The sequence below is a fragment of the Neofelis nebulosa genome, chromosome 13, assembly GCF_028018385.1.
Source record: "Neofelis nebulosa isolate mNeoNeb1 chromosome 13, mNeoNeb1.pri, whole genome shotgun sequence".
Lineage (NCBI taxonomy): Eukaryota > Metazoa > Chordata > Mammalia > Carnivora > Felidae > Neofelis > Neofelis nebulosa.
In genome coordinates this window covers 39,308,037-39,330,464 of record NC_080794.1, presented here as the reverse complement: position 1 = coordinate 39,330,464, position 22,428 = coordinate 39,308,037, and the positions used below count along the sequence as shown (strand labels likewise).

The 22,428-nt window shown below is 34.2% G+C and overlaps 1 protein-coding gene and 1 non-coding gene across 7 annotated transcripts in view; both read right to left on the bottom strand.

The window, feature by feature from the left end:
* Positions 1-22,428, bottom strand: part of ADK (adenosine kinase) — a 521,335-nt gene that overhangs the window by 375,076 nt on the left and 123,831 nt on the right. The window lies entirely within an intron of this gene.
* Positions 5,054-5,169, bottom strand: LOC131494202 (U5 spliceosomal RNA). Its single transcript, XR_009253250.1, has one exon. It is a non-coding gene; the product is annotated as a U5 spliceosomal RNA (small nuclear RNA).

The following is a 22,428-nucleotide window of genomic DNA, read 5'->3' as shown; positions in this document are numbered from 1 at the left end:
CTTGAAACTCAGTATCACTTCTGTGAATTAAAAAAAAAACAACTGATTACTGTCAGTAAATATCTGATGACTCACCAAAAACTAAGGAAAACCACTCAAAATCATTCTTTTTCTTTAATTGACTACTGATGTTGCTACCAATGTCCTCAACTGTTAAAGCAACTATTGCCACCAAAAAACTGACAGTCTTAAATTTATTTTCTCTAAACACATTTCTTTGGCTAATACAACAAAACACAGTTTAATTCACTCAACACTGGTAAATGGCTCTCACTGTTTAGCTAAGAAATTATATACTCCCAAACCTTACTTTGGGTGCAACCTCATTTTGATTTTTTGTTTGTATGTGTGAAAAACCTCTGCTGTGATAAGCTATTATACTTTAAATTTTCTAACTTGTATAAGATTGCTTTTCTTGAGTTTGGAATACTGTAAGTGCTTAGCCTGATAATGGCAATGTATACAATAGTCTTTTAATAGAGCTTAATAAACACAATGTCTCATCATCTAATTTAATAAAATAACCCATAGTTCACTATCCTGTAAAAATGGGATTCAAAGTCCCCTTTTCTCTTTTTCTTGTTTTGACATGATAGGTATGTACTAGAAATAAAAAATAAAGTGTTATGCCACAGTAACAAATGTGACACTTAAAACAGTGTTGAATTACTTTATCACTGGGATGTTAGTATGCCAAGCAGCAGTGTGAAACAATGAGAATGCCACATCAAATCTTTGCTGTAACTATTCATCCCTGCTGTGGGGGTGGGAGAGCAGCCATAGACAATACATAAATGAATGAGCATGAGTGTCTTCTAGTAAGATAGAACTTTAATTATGGACAGTGAAATTTAAATTTCATATAACTTTCACATCATAAAATATTATTCTTCTTTTTACCAGTCATTAAAAATATATAAAAACCATTCTTAGCTTACAGACCACAAAAACAAGTGGTGGGACAAATCTGGCCCATCCCTGCTTTAAACAAGTTACTTATTCTCTTGGGCTTAGCTCACTCTTCTGTCACATGCAAATAATATAATGATTGTTGTACCTATCTACCACAGAGGAAAATGAAAAGGATCATCAAACATACGTGAACAGGTTCTAAAACTATAAAACAATGAGTATCAACTAATTCTATTTTGCATTCACAAAATATTGATTGCACAACATTCAATGTACTTATGCAGGCAGTCAATCCAATTCCATAAAGATAAAAAACAAACACTAAGTATTTACCTGCAAAACAAACAAGCACTTCAGAAAGTCACTATGGATACAAAAAAAAAACACTTTACCCACAAACTCTTTTAATAAATGTTTTATTTCAGCAACCAGCTTATTTGGGACTTCCTCCATACAGCCAGCAAGTACACTCTATCTCTTTTTGGTAGCTTCATAGTTTTCCATTGTATAGCTACAACTTAATCTCTACAATAAACATTTAGGTTTTGTCTAATTTTGTTTGCTTTTACAGGTAATATAAAAACAGGGGTGCCTGAGTGGCTCAGTCGGTTAAGCGTCTGACTTCAGTTTAGGTCATGATCTCATAGTTTGTGGGTTCAAGCCCCGTGTCGGGCTCTGTGCTGACAGTTCAGAACCTAGAGCCTGCTTTGGATTTTGTGTCTCCCTCTCTCTCTGCTCTTTCCTCATTCAAGCCTGGTCTTTCTCTCTCAACAATAATAAATAAAAGAAAAAAAATTAAAAACAAACATCCTTACACATATACAGTTCATAGATCCAAGAGCATTTAAGACATAAGATTTTGATAAATAATATTGATTTGATAAATATTGATACGATTTGATAAATTTGATAAATAAAATGATTCCTTCAAAAAGGCTGTGGTGACTTATAGTCCCACCATAATATGAAACTGCTTATTCCCTATAATCCTTGCCATGTAAGAATTATCGTAACAGGTTTATTTTCATTCCTCCTATGATTGAGGGTGAACATACTTTCATATGTTTACACACCATTTTATTAACTTTTCTACCCAGCAACAGTTCACAGACATTGCTCATTATTAATATATAATTGTTGTTCTCATGGATTTCTAGAAGCTCTTTACATAGAAATATCTTGGACTGTGATGTAGTTGGCAATTATTTTTATCAGTTGGTAAACTGGCTTCTGACTTTATGCAAACTTTTTGCCATGTATTAAAAAATTCTATTAACTGCTAAAAATTATTAATAGAAAACTGGAAAAAAGAACTTAAACTTGCAATTCACAAAGCAAGTGTATCTAAATGGTCAATATACAAATAAGAATATGCTTAACCTTATTAGTGGTCTGGTCAAGGAAATACAATTAAAACTATAATAAGATACCTCTAGTCACTCACCAACCAGTGTGGCTAAAACAAAAATTTTAAAGACTGAAAATACCAGTGGAACAAATGGAAACTTCAGTCCTGTTGATGGGAATATAAAACTTTGGAAATCTCTTTTGGTAGTATCTAGTAAAGTTTAAGACAAGCACACCCAGTGACCCAATATTTCCATTCCTATTTATAATTCCAACAGAAATGTGTGTACATGAACACCAAAAGACACATACAAAAATGTTCATTACTAGCATTGTTTGTAACAAAGCCAAACCCAAAACAACCCAAATACCCATCAACAGTAGAGTATAAAATTAAATTGAGACAGATTTGTACAGTGGAATTGGATAGAGAAAAGAAAATGAAGAAAGCACTACTATATGCAACAATGTGGATAAATCACACAAACCAAGATGAGCCAGAGAAGCCATAAACAAAAAAATATACACTATATGATTTCATTTATTTAAAGTTCAAAACAGCAAAGCTAATCTCTGGTGTTGTAAGTCAAGATAGTGGATACCTTTGGGGAAGGAGAGGGGCCAAGGGTGCTTCTGGGCTTCTGGCCAAGTTCTATTTCTAGAACTGGTTGGTAGTTAAACAAGTATGTTTACTTTGAGGTAATTCTTTCAGCTGTACACTTATGATTTGTATACTTCTTTTACGTGTGTTATACTTCAATTCATAAAAAGTTAATAAAAGAAGAATGAATGTTGAGTTTTGCAAATGCATTTTTAGCATCTATGAAAATAATCATTTAAAATCTCTCTAAAAATTAAATGGTAAAATCAAATCTGGGTCCAATCAAAAGATTAAAAACACATAGTAAGTTAAACGGAATTTTAACATAAAGAATTATTAACTATGATAAAAAAAGAAAGGTCCATATGGTATTCTAGGGCTGAATGAAAAGTACCCAAGGAAGGAAAAATTTATGAAGGATCAGACCTCTTTTGAGAAAGTGTGGGTCAGCCACCAGATAGTAGAGTTCATTGGTTTAGTTGGTCTGGGGTTACTAAGCAAACAACAGAAACCCTCTGAGAAGCAGTTGGAGAGCAGGGTAAAATCATATTAATAGATTCCCTAATTCTGAATTATCCTTTCATTTTGGAATAAACCCTACTTGTACTACTAGTCTCTTGATATATCACTGTATTTAGTTTATATTGCTCTTAATTTATCATTTGTGGCTCTTTGTATCTAGTAAAGTATTAAAAATGTATGTTTGTGTATTAATTTTGTAATTACCCACCAAGTAAATGTTGGTTTCTAATTATTTTTCACTTCGTCGTTTTACAAAAATACAGTACTTTCATCTGCAAATAGCATTTCCTTTCTTTACCTTTTTTTTTTTTTTTAACATTTATTTATTTTTGAGACAGAGAGAGACAGAGCATGAACGGGGGAGGGGCAGAGAGAGAGGGAGACACAGAATCGGAAGCAGGCTCCAGGCTCTGAGCCTGTCAGCCCAGAGCCCGACGCGGGGCTCAAACTCACGGACCGTGAGATCGTGACCTGAGCTGAAGTCGGAGGCTTAACCGACTGAGCCACCCAGGCGCCCCTCTTTACCATTTTTATACCTAACGTATTTTTATCAGAGTATTATGGTCTGACTTTTGTTTTTAAAAAGTCAACCTTGTCTGCTGGGCTGAGAATATGAGGAAAGCAGCCAAGGGTGGAAGGAGAGAAACTAGGTTAAGAGGCCATTGTACTAATTCAGGCAAAGGATAATGGTGGCACAAAGCATAGGACAGATGACTACAGCAGTGTAGATGGTAAGAAGTGATTAGATTCACGATATAGTTCAAAGGTGGTTCAGTAAAATGTGTGAAGGACAGGATATGTGCTATAAGAAAAAGAGAAGTACCAAGAATACCTTTAAGGTTTTTAGTCTAAACAACCAGGACAGAGTTGCCATTAAGTGAAACAGAGAAGGCTGTAGGTGGAACAGGTTTGGGGCAGTGGGGAAAATTAGGAGTTCAGCTTGGATTTGTTGAGTTTAGACTATAAAAAATCCAAGTGCATTCATTAAATAAATGCTGGAAGAACAAATCAGTCAATCTTTCAAACACTACTGATTCCCCAATACTCCAAAACTGCGATGAGTAAGGACACAAAGAATTATGCCATAACATACACTCTACTTCACTACAAAGAAATGATTCTGTGAGACCCACAAAAAGGAAAGACTTCACAAAAGGAACTATCCTTCCATGGCAGGAACTGGCCTATATAGCCTGACTGCCATGTATAAAAAGAACGAAAATGCAGGCTTTCCTAAGGCAGAACCAAAGGCCCAAATTCCCCTCCAGTATATTACACATGATCTTTGTTAAAAAAAAAAAAAAAAAAGAGTAAAGAACTGGTATTCTTGGTATAGCAGGCAACACTAAGCTCATAAGAGTTCTAGATAGAGACAAAGAAAGTGCAGAGAGAGAGGCAGACAGACAGATGTTAAATGTTAAATAAGTAAATAAATAAATAAATAAATAAATATTTAATAAATAAATAAATCTGAGAAAAAGGAAAAAAAAATCCCATAGTTCATGGTGCTATTATAGTTCATGACTAGTGATATAGTCATTCAGTGCCTAAGAAAGACTTGGCAAATTCACCTCAAAAAAGACAACTTGCATCAAAAATACAAATTCTAAGATCTTCATATTTTTCAGTATGATATATATATATATATATATCTTATTATTAGTAGTAGTAAGCCCTGCAAGCGCAAGGCCTCAAAAAATTGGGTAAACACTAAGAATCGTTCCTCTCCAAGGAAATCTTTAGTAAAAGGCAAAACATTTATATGATCTGAAGAAAAAACAAAGTATCAGTATGACATATTTTTAATTATTCCACACTGTCTCCTTTCATTCCTGCAAGAAAAGTCATGAGGAAAAAACTATTGTATAGATAAGAAAAATGAAGTATGCAATCAGTGTGACATGTATAAAGGTAGCTAATATTAGAACTCGTATCTCTCATACCCCTTGCCAACTATCCACTCTCAAAGAATTTCTAATTTTGTAAAGGTGTAATATTAAATTAAAAGTGAGGTGGTAACAACAACAAAACCTATGAAAAATTTAGCACATTATCAAAATCCCAGTGATCTGTTCTGCAGAAAAGAAAAATCTACCTTAAAATTCATATGGAATCTCAAGAAATAGCCACCTTAAAATGCATACGGAATCTCAAGGGACCCCCAAATAGCCAAAATAAGCTTCAAAAAGAACAAAGCGAGAGGACTCACACGTCCTGATTTCAAAACTTACTATAAAGCTACAATAATCAAAACAGTGTGTACTGGCAAAAAGACATATAGACCAATGGGATGGTACAGAGAATTCAGAAATAAACCCTCACATACATGGTTAAATGATTTTTGACAACAATGCAAAGACCATTCAGTGGGAAAATAGGGTTTTTCAACAATTGGTGCTGGGAAAACTGGATATTTACATGCAAAAGAATGAAAGTGGATCCATATCTAACACCATATAGAAAAAATTAATTCAAAATGGATTAAAAATCTAAATTTTAAGAGCTAAAACGATGAAACTCTTAGAAAAAAAAAAACATAAGGCAAAAAGCTTGTTGGATTTGGCAATGATTTCTTGGATATGACACCAAAAGCATAGGCAATAACAAAAATAGACAAATTGGACTTCATGAAAATTAAAAACCTTTGTATATCAAAGACAGCATCAACAGAATAAAAAGGCAACCCACAGGATGGGAAAAAATCTTTATGACATTTATCTAATAAGGAAATAATATCCAGAATATATAGAGAACTCCTAAAATTCAACAACAATAAACAAACAGCCTGATTCAAAATTGGGCAAAGGACTTGAATAAACATGTCTCCAAAGAACATATACAAATAGCCAATAAGCACAAGGATAGATGTTCAACATCACTAATCATCAGGAAAATGCAAATCAAAATTATTAGATAGTACCTCACACCCATTAGGAAGCCTACTATTGAAAAACTAGAAATAACAAGTGTTGGCAAGGAAATGGAGACATTAGAACCCTTATGCACAGTTGGTGGGAATGTAAACTGGTATAGCCACTGTGAAAAAAGGTACAGTGGTTCCCTCAAAAATTAAAAATAGAATTATCATATGATCCAGCAATTTCACTTTTGGGTATATACACCAAAAAACTGAAAGCAAGGTCTCAAAGAGATATTTGTACATCCACATTCATAGCAGTATTATTCACAAAAGCTAAAACATGGAAGCCACTCAGGTGTTCACTGATGGATAAACAGATAAGCAAAATATGGTGTTTATGTACAATGCAATATTATTCAGCCTTAAAAAGGAAGGAAATGCTGACATAGGCTACAACAGGGATGAACTTTAAGAATATTATACTAAGTAAACTAAACCAGGCACCAAAAAGACAAATACTATATAATTCCATTTATAGTCGAAATCATAGAAAAAGCAAGTAGAATGGTGGTTGCCAGGGAATAGAGGAAAGAGGGGAAGAAGAGAGATAATTTAATGGGTATGGAGATTCAGCTATTTAAGAGTTATGAGATGGGTGGTGGTAATAGCTGCACAAGAGTATGAATGTATTTAATACCACTAAACCTACACTTAAAATAGTTAAGATGGTAAATTTTATGTTATGTGTATTTTACCAAAATTAAAAAATGGGAAAAGTTAAACAAATATAAAAATACATTTTTAAAAAATCAATACTTTAATAATCACAATACTTTCCCCAGTTACTAAAAATTATCATTAAGATTTGACCATTGCTAGGTTCTTCAAAAAATAAAAAATAGAATTATCATATAATCCAGTAATTCCACTACTGGGTATTTATCGAAAGAACACAAAAACACTAATTTGAAAAGATATATGCACCCTTATGTTTATTGTAGCATTGTCTACAATAGCCAAATTATGGAAGCAACCCAATGTTCACTGACAGATGAACGACCACAGAAGATGTGATTATATATAATGGAATATTGTTCAGTGATAAAAAGAATGAAATCTTGCCATTGGTAACAACGTGGATGGATCTAGAGGGTATAATGCTAAGTGAATAATAAGTCAGTCAGAGAAAGAGAAATACCATATGATTTCACTTATGTGTGGAATTTAAGAAACAAAACAAATGAACAAAGAAAAAAAGAGACAAACCAAAAAAACAATGGACTCTTAAATGTAGAGAACAAACTGATGGGTTACCAGGGGGTAATGAGTGGATGGATAGGTAAAATAGATGAAGGGGATTAGGAGTACAGTTATTAAACTGATGAGCAGTGAATAATGTATAGAATTGTTGAATCACTATATTGTACACCTGCAACTAATAAAACACTGTGTGTTAACTATACTGGAATTAAAAATTTTAAATAAATTAATTTAAAAAAATATGCTAGCTTCCCACTTGCCTATAACTCATAACAACCTACACGATGCTTTGGTAGAAAATGCTTTCTTTTTGTTATATGTGATGTCAGGATTATTATTTGTTTTTATCAGCTGAAGATAATAATGAGCAAAATATTTCTATATCCTTGAGCATATATTTTACATACGGGCAATAAAATGTATTACAAAACAGTTTCCACTTTAAGTTCGTTATTTGGCAGAAAATCTCCCACAGTGTTTAACTTATTATTATTATTTGCTGCAGACTCTTCCTAAAAGCAAGAGGCAGCCCATTTTCTCCAGATGACTCATTAACAAAAGTCACAGTAGAATGAAGTGTTCCAACTTGAAATACCAATAGCTAAATATAACCTCTTTCACAACATTAGAAAATGCAGTGCCTCTCTTTAGTCTATAAGAGCAATCTTCAAGGGTCACCTTAACAAAACACATTTAGCACTTTAGGTGATCAGCAAGAAGAAAAGCCTGGAATGATGTATAATTTTTTTTAAAAAAAGCATTCAGCAAAAATGGGGAAAACTTTGTAAATCACAAAAAAATGAATTTTTTCTCCTTCTATAAGTAAAAACACATTTCTATCATAAAAGCATTTAATACCTTAGAATATGACCACTGGTCACAAATATTAAAATGTATCTACTCGTCCCTAGTGTAAACTGAAAGGCTTTTTCAGCCATTAAACAAATGAGAATCCTATCATAGATATTTCATTTGAGATTACTCTTTTGACAAAGAACAGTGATATACATTGTAAATCTTACAAAAATATTAAACCAAACTATTTTTTCTAGATATTTATCTTGCATATAAGTTTAAAATGTGAAAACGGTATCTGAAATTACTAATAAATACTACTGTTTAATTTTTCAAAAAAGCAATAAAAAAAAAAACTAGCACAAAACCAAGAAAACACAGTAAGTTTAAAAAAAAAAAAAAAAGATGAAGTAAAAAAAGGCAGTCTGACAAATTGAAGATAACTCTGAGACAGACAAAGGGAAGAAGAACTGAAGAAAGAAAAATCTGACAGCTTTTGAGTCCTTAGAAGTTTAGTCATCCCTAAGGCCCAACTGTAACCATATTTTTGTGTGAGTGCACCTCAGTGACTTGAGTTACTAAATTCCTTTGTTAGCCAAAGCTAGTGCTAGTTAGGTTTCTTGTCACATGTAGCCAAGAATCCTAATAGAGTTTAGAAATATTATTTTAAGAACAAGTAAACTACTAATTGTCCACGTATCTACAGAAATATATCAATTTTCAGGTGTATTATGACACCATACATTTCATCTTCTCTCCTTTTTCCATAAAGGAGAATTTTTTCCCCTTTATTTTAGGAGGTGAAGGTCTTTTAAAAATCATCAAGAGAAGATTCACTACAGGAGACCGCTTTAGAGCCAATTTTTTTGAAAAGCACCAATTTAAGAAAGTAAACTGATAGCAACTTTCCTGAAGTACTCCCCTCTCTAAAAAATGCAGTACTGTTTTTGATAGAAAAATTAGTTACAAAGAATAGGCAATAGGAGTATTTTATTCTCATTAGAATTACTGATGATCTTCATATTTTTCATTCTATTTTACATGTTTTCCAAATTCTCACCAATCAGAAAGAAATATGCTGTTTTGTAATAAGACTACATTCTAAGTAATTTTAACTCTCATTATGGCTCAAAGCACATATTTACTTAGGCTTCATCTTCACATAGTTTTGAGAGTGAAATGTTTATTCAGTCCACTTCAACAAATATTTATCAAATATCTACTATGTGTAAAGCTAAGTATCATAACAAAATGATACGCAGTTCATGAAAGAAGCCACAAACTTCAGTCTTTATATAGTATAGGTATGTGTGTATTTGAGTGTGTGTGTGTGGGGGGGGGTGTCGGAGTTGCAATAAAGTTTATTCTATTTTTATTATTTTTTATATCTTTTAAGTTGCAATAAAGTTTAATCCAGGCTTTATTACACAACATCATGGTTCAATTCAACAAAGAAGTATAAACTATTTCATTATGATATTTTCATTTCCTAGATGACATAATTTTCAAACTAACCATCCTCCCCCCATTCAACTACAATACAGGGTTAAAAAACATTACTTACTTTTCATATAAATAAGTTCTTAAATAATTTAAGAACAAATAACTTCCATGGATATTAAGAAAGAAAAGTGAGATGACAATGTTACCCTGTTTTGATCCTATTTTCCACTGTATTAGTTATCAAGGTTCCATACCAAAGGTATGTAAAGAGATACCTCCAGTAACTCAAACTCACTATAATATTTTAATAGTCGATAAATAGGCAAAAAACAAAAAACAAAAAACAATGATATTTAGGTGAAGAATTCTATAGCCAAGTTTTTAAAGTTTACTTCCATATACTATGGTCACTTGTTTTTTAAACCACAATACTGATTTACATGACCCCTAGCAAAGTTTGTTTTCTGTACTGGAAAATATGAAAACTGAAAGTATGAAAACTATTTAAACTCAAGAGATTCTACTAGATGGGCAAGTCCTAGAACTTCCACTGTGCCCCCTCCCAGGATGCAGGATATAACTGAGCTGTTGGGCTTTTAAGGAAGCCTTGATAAATGAAAAGGTCTCAAAGCTCACAGTTGGCCAAGGTGTTTAAAGAACATATTTCTAAATACATACATACATACAAGCATAAAATATCTTGGATTGGCATAACTACTCTCCCAAGCTGAGGATACCCTGAGAAATCATTCCTCCCACTCACTTTTTACACCACTAAGTCTGTTGATTCTACCTCCCAAAGAGCCTGTGTTGCACCTGTGTTGTTGTTGTTGTTGTTGTTGTTGTTGTTGTTGTTTTCAATTTTACTGACACATTTCAGGACCTCCTATTTCTTATTGGGCTATTCCAACAGACTAATAGATAGACCTTTATGATTCCAGAAAGGCTTTGCTCTAATCCATTTTTCACAATGTCTAATCAGTTAACTCTCCTATTTAACATCATCCCTATCACCCACTAAAAACAAATCTAAACTTCTTATCAGTGCATACACGTAATACAACCTGGTTTAATGTGTTTACATCTGCTAAAACCACTCTCAGTTCCCCAACTCAGGCACTATGATTCAGTCATATTGAGGTGTTCCCACAAAATGCTTTCTCATGTCTGCATGTCCTTTGCAAAGCCTGTTCACAAGCACAACCATGCCACATACATACCTTCCTATCTATGTATCATTTTCTTCTCATAAGCATCATACTTGTCTTCAAAGACTCAGCTTAAGGCATCATCTTCTCTGTGAAGCCTACCTTGTTAATATTCCAACCCTAAACTAGGTATCTCTCCTATATGTTCTCAAAGGTCCCTTTTCAAGTAATTGTCATAACACTTATCACTTGTTTATAGAATTACTTGCTGTGTGATTGCTCAGAATTCTATGTGATTCAGTTCACTCACCTGTACAGTTACTAATATTATCTACACTGAAGGACTTTTATAAGAATAAATCCAAGGGGGGGGACATATCTAGGAAGTGCCTAACACTTAATAAAAGTTCTAGTAAATGACAGATGTACTATGTCATTAATACTTTTCTCAAAGGCAAACACCTTAGCATTCATCTTCCGTACTCTAGCAGCTATTCCAGTACTTGGCAAAAAGTAAGTTGCTATACATTGTAAAGTGATCAAATCCACATTTCAGAAGGATGACTCCTGTAGCACTATAGAAGGTGGAATTGAGAAGTCCTGCAACAGATCCTTCAGGACCTCAGGAAGAAGGAAGAAAATCACTTTTAAGGTATTCTGAAAATTAAATACACACTACACAGAGACTCACAATATTTGGTGCTTCAACTGAGAATTACTACTTAAAGAAGCTTCTCTTAATTAAGATGGGGATGAAGTGGTTGGATGGGAATCCAATCTCTCATGTGTTGATGGGACAGAAAAGGCAAAAAAGAAAGAAACACTGGAGAAATGCAGCCAGAGAAGAAAGGGCTACAAGATTCAATGCAAGAGATGGTGACAGGGGCAATAAACAGGAGAGTAGCAAAAAGGGGTGAGATTTGAAAGACATTTCAAATGGTAAATAAGAGCTAGCAAACAATCTGCTTGTTTAGGGAATAGGATCAAAGATGACTGAAAGCCTCTAGTATGGCAAAACAAATTGTGACAAAAAGTCAAGAAGCAAGGCACGCAATTAAACTGACCCAGGTTTAGAAACTGACAAGGTCAAAAGGGAGAGAGAATTGAAGGCAATGGCAAAATGTAGTTGAAGCAACTGACCATGCCACTCAGGCTAAATAAAGAGAATAAAGTAAAAATACAAAGGAACTAAACAGGAAGCTGATACAAAATTTTTTAAAGCAGTTGAGGCAGGGAATAGGTTCAGAATGTGGAAAGAGGGTTTCTCAAGTGGAATGGAGATAAGGGTAGTTATAATAGAGGAGTTTAAGGAAGTGTGATAACTGGTGCTGGAAATATCATCCACAGGAAAGTTAAGAAGATACAAGAAAAAAGAGTATTTGTAAAACAGGTACCAAAGTTCTCAAAGAATGTGAAGAGGTCTAAAAGGATGACACTCAAACCTTTGCTAAGTATGATCTAGTGTTTGCCTTATTGACCTAAGAAGTTAATTAAAGCACAATCCTATTTCCTCTAACTTATCACTGTCTTCCAGAACAAGGCTTCCCTAATTTTCTGCTATTTTTTTCAATAGAAACTTCAATTTGTCATGGCCAGAGAGTACTTTCTACAATACAGTGACTTTCATATATTGTAAAACAAAAATAACAGCAAAAGAAGTCTGATTTGACACTAAACAACACATTAATAATCTTATAATAGAAGCTATCAATGAACAATTATTCATTCCACAGTTTCTGGTAAGAGAATGATTTAAATGAAAACAAGAAAAAAAACCATGTATATATTTGATATAGTTGTGAACACTTACATAAAAATACATGTTTTCTGGGAAACTTCACTGTGTTACAATTATACATTAATGATTACTCTTATTGCTAGGTACAGCTTTAAAACAACAAAACAATTTCTTATTAAGGTGGTTAAATCCAACAAAGGAATAAAACTAAATCTTACAACCCTTAAAAGCTTAAGGGAATTATTACAATTTATAGCCACTGATAATATTTTAGTACATTTTATATGATCCAACTACAGTGTCTTTTCATAAGTACACTGGAATCACCATGCAATTTTAATCCATATGCTTAAACCTCTTTCACAGTTTACAGGAACAAAGCAGTTTTGATTCACAAACAATGCCCTGCAGTCAAATACGCTCATGAGGTATTAATTTACAACTTCATCTGTGATCAGTTAAACTCCATGTGAAATCTTAAACATCCTTAAAAAGCTCACCACAAATAGTTCAATAAGAGATTTTTTGGTTAACATTACTTTAACAAAAAACATATAAGATTAAATTCTATTGTAAAATAAAACCAAATGCCACTTGCTTTTAAGGATAAACCACTAACAAAACAATCTTTTAAACTGTCACCTTTTGCATCTAAAATATTAATTAAAAATGTAATGCCAGTATCAAAAACATATGCTTCAAAGTTTTGGCAAGACAAGTCACAGATAAAAAGAAAAACCAATTTCATGAAGAAAATGTACATACTTCAACAAATAAGATGTTTCTTTAATCAGTCCTAAGGGCCAGACTTATTAAAATGTCAGGTCAACCTGAATCATACCAAAACAAAAGATTAAAATCATCAGCTTTACCAAACAGCTAAAATGTCAGATCCACATAAGTTATGGACAAAGATAACAATAATGAAAGAACATGATATAAATATCCAATTCAGCTTATTTTAGCAAAAACAATAATCACTAACTTCTCAGAAAACTGCAGTTTTAAGCTTTAATATTTATATAATTTGAACTTTAGAATGTTTACTAAGAATATTTTTTAGCTAGATATAAGTAATACTTATTTTCATTGTTTTTTTAAAGACAATCAGAGGAATTATTACCTCATATAACAAAACATGCAGGGCTACAACAGCTCTGGGATTAATTTACAACTCAATATCACTTGAGGCCTCAGTTCTATCATGTTTTCCCTGTGTCATCCTTAGTGTGATGGCTTTTCTTCCTTAATGGTTCAAAAACAGCTACCATAGTTCCAAGTATCACTTTACCTAATGTCCAAAGTTCTGAAGAAAGACTGCCCCTTCTGTATGTCTAGCAAAAAAATAAATGAATAAAAGGAAAACTTTCCCATTAAACTTCTCAACTGTTGCTGCCCACTTGTTACTAAATCAATCACTGGCACAAAGGGAATGAAATAACCATGATTGGCTTAGATTAATTCAGATTCAGCCCCTGAGGGTAAAGAAGAACCCAGCTTCCCATAAAGCATATTGGTATCTGGTGAGTGGTAAAAGCTGAAATTTCAAATTAACTGTATTAAAAGTGAAGAATCAAATCAATGTTATTTTCATACACTGTTTATAATAATACATAATAATCATTTCTTTTACATGCTTCAAATGAACATTATATATACCAATGTGGCAAATTCTTTTTGTAACCATTAATATCTCAATACTGATCAATTGCATATCTCACTAGAAAACTACTCTATGGGGCACTTGAATGGCTCAGTTGGTTAAGTGTCCTACTTCAGCTCAGGTCATGATCTCATGGCTTGTGGTTTGAGCCCCGCATCGGGCTCTGTGTTGACAGCTCAGAGCCTGGAGCTGGCTTTAGATTCTATGTCTCTTTCTCTCCCTGCCCCTTCCCAGATTACACTCTGTCTCTCTGTCTCTCTGTCTCTCTCTCTCTCTCTCTCTCAAAAATAAATAAAACATTTAAAAAAAGAAAGAAAGAAAGAAAAAGAAAATCTCTACTGTGAAAGATTGAAGCCAAAATAAACAAAAATTGTAAATGACAGCTTGGAGGAAAGGGATACATATGATAGGGGAAAAGCTTGAGAAAAATGTTATCTTATTATTAATATCCTCAGAGAGATGCCAGGAGATACTGCATCCATGAGACAAGAACAGATGCTACTAAAAAAAAAAAAAAAACAAAAAACTATTAAAATAAATAACACTTTGAAATAAAAATGACAGTAAAAATCAAAATTTCTCAAAAATCAATATAAAATTAGAAAAGATTAATTTAGAGGACCAGTCCAAGATGTCCAAAAACCAAATAATTAGAGTTCAAAAAACAAGAGAGAGAGAGAGGACAAAGAAAAGAAGAAGAAATCAAATAAATAATTCAAGAAAATTTCTCTGAATTAATGGACATGATCCATGTCAAAAGAATTCATCACCAAAGTGTCCAGCAAAATGGATGAAAAGAAACCCCTACAAAGACATTATCAGTACAAAGAGCCTAAAGGCTTTTTGTAGAATAAAACAAATGTTTCAAACAAAGGATCAAGAAACAGAAGGGCATCAGATTTCACCACAGCAACACTGAAAGCTAGCAGATAATGGAGCATTGCCTTGAAATACAAACACAATTTTGACAATAAAGCAAAAATGAAACTAACTACTGAGACTTAAAATAGGCTTGCACAAAAAATGTCTGCTTTAAGTAATAAATAAGTTGGTTTTACAGTAGTCAGAACCCTAAGAGAGGAATATGATCACTCAAATCTGAGCAACTCTAAATATTTCATTTGTACACAGAGAAAAAGAAAAATGGAGTCGTAGTTCAATTCAGGATGCTCCAACTTTAAGTTTGAAATTTCTGAGAACATCTAATATGTTCATGGAATACTTCCTTGTACTGGAAATCATGTAAAATCAAGGAAAATTAAAATAGCACTTTATTTTCAGTAAAATTAGGAGACACAGTTAGGAGGTATTGCAAATTAATGAGGGAAAGATGGAATAATCAATGATGGCTTGTCAAAAGTGCTGCCATGCAGTAGCAAGTAAAGTAAAAAGTGGCACGAGGGTCCAGTGGTAGAAATTCACTAAAAAGAGCCTATGAAATCATACTTTTTGAAAGTGAGGGGACTACCATGAAATGAATAACTATACCACTAATTTGCCAAGTTAGAAATAAGACAAGAACCTCCACTATCACCACCATTTATTATCCTACTGGAATACTAGTGAACACTATTAAACAAAATGAAAGAAATTAAAGGTATAAATATTGGGAATCAAGAAATAAAATCTATTACTACTTAAAACTGTTATTGTTACACACCTTAAAAAATTCTCAATAAAAATGAACAGAAAACTTACAAACACTAAGAGAAGTTGGGTAAGGTATATGGGTAAGAAAAATAATGCAAAAAAGTCAGTAACTTTCATTTATATAAACCAAAACCACTTTAAAAAGATCTTGATTCACAAAAACAATGAGATAAACTTTAAAGATATATAATGCATGTAAGAAAATAAATTTAAAACACTCCTGAAGTCATTAACAGAAGACCTGAAGCAATAAAAGTACAAACCATGCTCTGGCTTAGGAAGACTCAATATTAAGATGCCAACATAATTTCTAATTTTAACATAATAACCATATCAAGAGCAACAGGTTTCAGGTTTTTGGGGGTTTTTATTTGGTTTTGTGTGAAGAATGGTACATATGAGACATGATAAAATGTTGATAAAGTAAGTATAAATAAGGATGCTCTAAAAAAATAATGAAGTGAGAGACAATAGCCCAATTGAGAACAAAACTTTCATGTTTCAACAATTAAACTGGCACACAATAATGAGCCATATCCATGGAACATGAGAAAAAGTAAACAAACTCTATAAACATGTAAATTGAGATATAACAGTAACATATACTTAAAGTGATATCTCAAAATAATGAGAAAGAGATGGAGTAGTCAATAAACAGTATGGGACAACCAAATTACCTACAATAAAAGATAAAATAGGGGCACATGACTGGCTCAGTTGGTAGAGCATGTGGCTCTTGATCTCAGGGTTGTTAAGTCTGAGCCCCATGTTAGATAGTTACTTAAAAATTAAATCTTTTGGGGGTGCCTCGGTGGCTCAGTAGGTTAAGCATCTGACTTCAGCTCACGTCACAATCTCAGTTTGTGAGTTCAAGCCCTGTGTGAGGCTCTGTGCTGACAACTCAAGAGCCTAGAGCCTGCTTCGTATTCTGTGTCTCCCTCTCTCTTTCTGCCCCTCCCGCTTGTGTGCCTGCTCTCGCTCTCTCGCTCTCTCTCTCTCTCAGAAATAAATGAATAAACTTAAAAAATTAAATCTTCAAAATAAAATAAAACAAGGGGCGCCTGGGTGGCTCAGTTGGTTGAGTGTCTGACTTCATTCAACTCAGGGCACAATCTCACGGGGTCTGTGAGTTTGAGCCCTACATCGGGCTCAGTGCTGACAGCTCAGAACCTGGAACCTGCTTTGGATTCTGTGTCTCCCTCTCTCTCTGTCCCTCCCCTGCTCACGCTCACTCTCTCTCTCTCAAAAATAAATAAAGTTAAAAAAAATTTTTTTAGTAAATTAAAACAGGATCCATATCCCATACTGTGTGTGAAGACAAATTATAGATGGATCAAATAATTAAGAGTAAAGAAGTTTTAAAATAATTAATAAATTCCATTATATAATAAAAATGAAATTAGCAAAAGAAAATCCAAATTATAATCACGTAAAAATGATTGCAACTCATATCACAAAAGGACTTACATTCCTAACATACAAAAAGCTCCCAGAAACACTAAAAAGACCAACAATTCCCCTAAAAAAGTCAATGCAGTGCAGAAGATATGAACAAACATTTCATAAAAAGAGAAAAGCAAATGGTTTTTAAATAAGATCTTCAACTTCACTTGTTAAAAAATACAAATTAGACATAGGCTGAAACACCACTATTTAGAGACTCTAGTTCTGTAAAGGCATCTTCTACCATCAGCCTCCATCTACAGTAAACAGCCACTCTTGAGGCTTCTCTATGATGCTGGTGCTCCCTTCGCTCTGCATTTCCTTATTGCATTATTGACAAACAAAGTGTCTTTCTCATCTTAATATACTAGATCCATTCCGGGCATGCTCACTTCTTTGAGCCTTTTGATCCCTTGCTCTAGTATCTGCCAAGCAGCCTTGATACCTGTACTTCATTTAATATATATGGGCCATCACTTTTTCCAAACTTCCAAGAGCCATCACAGCAGCATATTAGAACCAGCTCCAGTGGCCTTTGCCAGGAAGTTAATTGCTGTGTCATTGAAGAATGCTCCCATATCAACAGAGCTTTGGCTTGAATGCTAACCAAAATCAAAATTTTACAATATTTAGTTTGACCCTGCATCAAAACAAAAAATCAAAAGCCTTTCCTTCTTTAAGTCCTTGATGAGAAAGACCTGTCATTTTCAATCTATCCTTAAGAATATTGCGAAAGCTATAGACCTTCTCAGAATAATGCACATCCACAGGAAAGAAAAAAAAATTGCACAGAATTTTACAAAAGTTTCAAGAAAAACATGTAGCCCATATACTCCCCTATTGCAATCTGGATTGTCTAACAACAGACACTGAGATAGTTTGGGGTGCAAAATATTTATTAAGGATCAACCCCTGTGAAAAGAAGGGGGGGGTAGGTTTGGAAAGCAGGAAGTCAAATTACAGTACCTCACAAAGCCTCAGGCAACCTGGCAGGGATCTCTGGAAATATATTACTTGTCAGAGTTGTCTCAGGTATGAACAAAATGGCTGGGCCCTTATAACTCCATCTTGATCAGCTGCAGGACAAGAGCTGCCCTGGGGAGGCTGGGGTTTAGGCAAGGAGGCTTTCTGTAGCAGAGGCAGACCTTGAAGAAGCTGACAGATGAAAGCTTTGTGATTACTTTCCTCCCCACAGACGGGCTGCAATTCCTCTTTGAAGGAGGATCGGGGCTGTGCAATTCCATGTCTACCACACTTTTACATAGGAACCTGTTTTCTCCATTTTAAAAATCCTCTCCTCTCGGGGCGCCTGGGTGGCGCAGTCGGTTAAGCGTCCGACTTCAGCCAGGTCACGATCTCGCGGTCCGTGAGTTCGAGCCCCGCGTCAGGCTCTGGGCTGATGGCTCGGAGCCTGGAGCCTGTTTCTGATTCTGTGTCTCCCTCTCTCTCTGCCCCTCCCTGTTCATGCTCTGTCTCTCTCTGTCCCAAAAATAAATAAAAAAAATTAAAAAAAAAAACGTTGAAAAAAAAAAAATTTAAAAAAAAAAAAAAAATCCTCTCCTCTCTTGTACTTTCTACTTCTACTCTTTTCTACTTCTTATTATACCAGTGTGCTTTGGTAAGGCAGAAACCCAAGCATTTGTAGCTAAGTATGTGCACTGCAAAGACCTCGCCGAGAGGTATACTACAAACCATGGTCATACTGAGCTGGATATAGATTTAGGCCTTACTCTGAGGAACTGTGAGTTTATTTGTAAATTGCTGACTAAGGCTGCTAATGAAATAATTAGATAGGAGTAACTCACAAAATGGTCCAACAGCAAACAAAGTAGATGACTTTTCCACCAAACCAAACTGGAATTAAACATGGGATGGCTTGTAATTTACCCATCACAATAAGGAGCAGTAAAAGATCACTATTTGGGGGTTATAAAATTAAGCATTTATAATACTATCTTTTTAATTATAATCAGAATTAGAAAATAAGGCACATTTTTAATGTTTTCATCATACATTGCATTTAATCACAACCTTCCTTCATACAACATTTAAGTTCATACTGTGAGACAACTGCTTCTTAGGAGTGAGATACAGAAGTCAACAGGACAAAGCTCCTGCCTTCAAGGAGCATCTACATTCTAGTTAGAGGAGTCTGATAATAACAAGGAAACAGGGGCACCTGGGTGGCTCAGTCGATTGAGCATCAGACTCTTGATTTCATCTCCGGTCATGATATCACAGTTCGTGAGATTGAGCCCCACATCCGACTCTGTGCTAACAGCATGGATATTTAAAACAAGGAAATAAAGTCATTTCATATATGAGTAAGTGCTATGAGATGTGTCATTTAAACTGAGAACTAAAAGAAGTCCAAAAGAACCATAATGAAGAGCATTCCAAAAAGAGGAAACAACATATGCAAAGGTCTCAAGGTAGGAATGAGTATCTGTTGAAGGAAGTAACAAAACAAAGATTGGTGTCACTGAAACATTTTGAACAAGGGTACTCTTACAGGAGGTAAGAGTTCTACTCAAAATTTCAATGTCAGCATCAATAACCCTTCTTCCTACCTAATCTGTTTATTGCTGTTTATCGTTAGGGAATTATGAAAATGCTTGTGACTGAGAGCTTATAAGCAAACACTTTCAGATCTTGCTTCCAATCATTTGTTCTACTCCCCTTATATTATAAAAAGATAAGTCTACATTTTCACAGAAATTGAAGAAACGGAATGAAAGAATGAAAAATATCATATATCCCTTACAAGGAAAAGTACCTTCACATGTAACATTCAATAATGCAAAAGATATTAGCAACACTTCCCCCTGATGCAAATTATCTACATAGATTTTGATCAAGTCACATTAAAAACAGTAAACATTTACATAGCATAAGTATATTCTGAATAATTAAGCTTTACCTACAAGTTAAATCTCTGCAAATAATGTAATATCAATGGATTTGCAGTCTCATTGGTTTCTACACAAAAAAAATAAAACAAGCATTTGTTTATTTGTTTGCTGGACTTATCAAAGAGAAGGTTAAGCTAAATATGACAATACCAAGTGGCTCTGTCATACCAAATAATTACAATTTTGATAAACACTATCAGAACAAATAAATGATATATTTAAAACAAAACTGTCTTCAAATATACCTGAATGAAAGTATAAAACACTTTTTAAAAAATTTTTTTTAACCTTTATTTATTTTTGGGACAGAAAGAGACAGAGCATGAACAAGGGAGGGTCAGAGAGAGGGAGACACAGAATCTGAAACAGGCTCCAGGCTCTGAGCTGTCAGCACAGAGCCTGACGCGGGGCTCGAACTCACGGACTGCGAGATCACGACCTGAGCCGAAGTCGGACGCCTAACCGACTGAGCCACCCAGGCACACCTAAAACAAACACTTTTTAATCTCTAAACATGAAAACATAAATGGCTCAAGTATGATATCAATAGTGTAAGACCTAAAATTGCCAGCATGAGAAAGGACAATTACTACAAGATACTGTATACTGTCCCCATGCTTCTTATTAACAACTGCCAGGGTGGAGGTACCAAGAAAACCCACAACTTGATGTCAGGGTGAATAGATGTTATACTATGAAAAATTCCCAATACAGAAGCCCTATTTATAAGTATGCTAATAAGTCTCATTTGTTCCTTAACCTAACATAACCAGTCCCTACCTATAGTCCTATCAAATGGAAGATTACAACATTATCCTCTCTTCTAACTTGAATGTACATGTGTCTTCCAGGCTTCTTTCTCCAAAATATTAAAGTTTTGTCTACACTAAAAATTGACAGTGAGAGATAATCTCTCTTCTTGATGATCTCTGCAGAAGTGTCATAAGAAAATTTTAGCAGCTATCATATCCGCAGTTGCTCCCCTGACACTTACTTGGTTATTGATGGATTTGAAGGGCCTTAGCCCCATAGAACTATCTCTGGCTGTGATAAGTTTGATCACCAGCATCTACACACTGCTTTAAACTTTAAACTCTCAAATGCTTTGTCTTTTAACATAAAGTCAATAGACATCCGACAATGATTCTCAGACTCTCCTGTAAATTCAAAAGAATTCCTACCAATGTTTCTTATTGATTATTTTCAATTGCACAGACTAGCAGCTCTCAGAGCATGGTCCATGAATCACATGGGTCTCTAAATTTCTTGCAGGGAATCCACAGGTTAAAACTGCCTTTTTTTCAATGTCATTCTTGTACTACTCTCCAGTGAAGTTTTCCAGAAGCTATGTAACATAATAACAACATTCTGGTGGCTAATGGAATGGATTCTTGTGTATTTTTTTGTTCTGTTTTGAAAAATTTTTCAGGCAATATATCTAGGGTATTAATATGAGTGTTTTCAGAGATTAATTAAATTTGTTCTCTGAACTTCTACTGTCCTCTTACTAGCTATATGTGCTATAATATAAGTATCTGGGGCACCTGGGTGGCTCAGTTAGGTCAGGTCATGATCTCATGGTCCATGAGTTTGAACCCCGTGTCGGGCTCTGTGCTGACAGCTCAGAGCCTGGAGCTTGTTTCGGATTCTGTGTCTCCCTCTCTCTCTGCCCCTCCCTGGCTCATGCTCTCTCTCTGTCTCAAAAATAAACATTAAGAAAAAAATTTTTAATAAAAAAAATACATAAGTATCTGTGTGAGGAAATATTTCATTCATATATTTCAACATATACATTTATATCATATCTTTCAATCAATATATTGCAACAGACTGAATGCAGAAGCAAACGAGACTCCATCTGCTTTCAATTAAGTCAGGCATTAAAAAAATTTACAAAAATGTAAAACAATACCACTCTTCTTACAATATTTTTAGTTTTGGAAAATATAGATATTTTTCACAAAAATGTTACTTATGTTAACATATAATGGGTTTATTACAATTATATTTAAATGTATTAATAAATATTTTCAGGGGCGCCTGGGTGGCGCAGTCGGTTAAGCGTCCGACTTCAGCCAGGTCACGATCTCGCGGTCCGTGAGTTCGAGCCCCGCGTCAGGCTCTGGGCTGATGG